This window comes from Echinops telfairi, unplaced genomic scaffold, assembly GCF_000313985.2.
Source record: "Echinops telfairi isolate 266 unplaced genomic scaffold, ASM31398v2 ScPeMD7_2291;HRSCAF=2852, whole genome shotgun sequence".
NCBI classification, from domain to species: Eukaryota; Metazoa; Chordata; class Mammalia; order Afrosoricida; family Tenrecidae; genus Echinops; species Echinops telfairi.
In genome coordinates, this window is record NW_022106189.1 from 35,097,625 (window position 1) to 35,100,133 (window position 2,509).

Genomic DNA, 2,509 nt, shown 5'->3' on the forward strand with positions numbered 1-2,509 from the left:
GCATGGGGACGCGCACGTGTGTGTCTGAGAGACACAGACAGATCATCCAGGTGGAGAATGTGTGCAGCTGCTGTAGGAAGCTAGGATGCTGAGTAGGGAGCACCTTTCATGACTGTTCTGCAGCTTGGGTTGAATCAGTCATTTTTGTAACAATGAACTTGCTGTGAGGGCAGATGGATTTTTGAAAAATCTATGAGGAACTTATTTTTAGGGTTAGTTTCAGCTGTTTAGCATTTTCAGGATTGTAATTACATAACCCTTGGCATTCATAATGCACACTGCCCTGAACTGAAAGAAAGCAATATGTGATCTTTGAAACAAAGTATGAAATATTGATGGTAATAAGTGATTAGAAAACAGAATCAACTGGTTGTCAACTACAAAATTGGAAACTTGGATCATGGGGACATCACATATTATCCCTTGAAAAATCTTGCAGGTGGTCCTGTGCCCCACCCCTTTTGAGAGAGGTAGTTTAACTCTGAATAGATGCTTTAGCCCATTAATTAGGCGACAATAAGGGAAAGCAAAAATTCCAAAGTTACCAGTGTTATTTCCCAGCATGAATTCAAACTCTGGTCCTGCAATGAGATCTTTTTTTCCATTGGGTAGTCAAACATTAAGGAAGTTGTGCCTCTGAGATGTGGAAAAGGTAATGTGTGACAGTACTTCAAGAAACGGGCTTTAGAAACACTAATTCTGAACATGTTTTTATTATAACCAGTGCATATTTGTCTTGGTCAAATCACTTGTATCCATACAGGTCCCTGTGCTTTATATACCAGTGTTCTTGCTGGAAGAATTAAGCACTGAGAGTATATGAGTTTTAGTAACTTTTTTGAAAGCAACTTCACAGAAAAAGGGAAAAAACCCACAAGTGGACAATCTGAGAACTTTCTTCACTTTTACCACAAATAATTTTAAATTCATTAAAATGAGACAAAAGAAGATTCCTGGAGATTAAAATTTTGGTGTATGTATTACGACAGGTTCATACCCTGCATTGTTAAATCTGAGATTTCCTTGTCTTTCTCTCTAATTAAAGTATTTTAGATAATTGGTTTGGATTAGACCAGGTAAAGCAATACATAATAGTTACCATTTTTGTCTATTATTTCAAGCTCAAAGGATGATTGGTTTTCTGCTGTCAAAGTGCTTTATAGCTTCCTTGAAGATTCAGTCACCTGTGTAAGAGGGGAAGGCCTAAAAATCTAGTAAGTCTAGAAGATGTCATGGGGGAAGGGGCCGCATTGGGGAATTTATAATTTATTTTTTTGTTGAGAAGATACACAACAAAACATACAAATGTACAATTCAGTCACATGGATTACATTCAGATTGTGCAACCATTCTGACTGTATGAATTGTTCCCTACTTCCTAAGGAGTACTCCCTCTCCCCCAATTTGATCCCATATAGCATAGTTCCCAGACTTATTTGGCCTACTGCCCCCTTTCAGGGGAAAAAAAATGCACTCCGTTCCCAGTCTAAGCAATTCAGAAAGTGTCTGTTTTTGCGGCACCCCCAGGTGGCATTATATCCCATCATATAAGTAGAGCTTAAAAGAACAATGCTCAAGGCATTGGCATTCTTTACTAGGTAAACTATGGTTTTAAGATTTCAGGGTTTAGAGATTATTTTAGGTCAGTAGTTTTGGGGGTTCATCCAGCCCCCTGCCTACAGAAAGTCTGGATTCTAAGATGTCCTAGGAAAATTTTCTAAAGAGTATTGAACAAGAAGTTAGTTGATTTCCAAATTTAGAATAAAGCCAAACCTACTGCCATTGAGTTGACTTACAGTGACTTCCGTATATAAGGGTTTTGAACAGACATGGAAACCGGCCAACAGATCTCTACCCTGACATGGCTGGTGAATTTGAACAAAGGACCTTCAGGTTAGCAGCCTGATGCTAATAAATACCTAAACAACACTGCCATCGAGTCAGTGTGGATTCATAACAACCCTATAGGACAAGGTAGATCTGCCCCCGTGAGTTTGAGACTGAAAAATGCCCCTTTCACAGATCTGCTGGTTAGCAGTTAGCCCAACCACTACGCCTTCGCAACTCCCATGCATTGCTAATACGCAATACAAATTCCTACTTGTGTGTGAAGCGCTTTAGAAGTGCTATTGAATAATAAGCCTTCATAGTAACTATCATATACATCTGTATTTCGTAGCTAAAGAACCAGGAACTTAGGTCAAGTATCTCACAGGGACATAGTGCAAATATGTGTAGAGCTGAGATTTGAGATAAGGCTGATTTCACACTTAGTTCATTGGTCACAAAACTATCACTGTAGGAACTGAAAGACAATGGTCAATTTATGTACAAAGATTTTCTGAATTGTAAATAAAAAGTGGCCTACAGACAGTTTTACTGTATGAGGCAAGTAATTTGGGAGATGAGTGGACACCTCATACAGGCTCGAATTTGCTGCTGAGTGGAGGTCCTAAGTATCTCCAATAGGGAGAAAGGGCCTTGCTGAGGTGAACATTTTCAACTATTC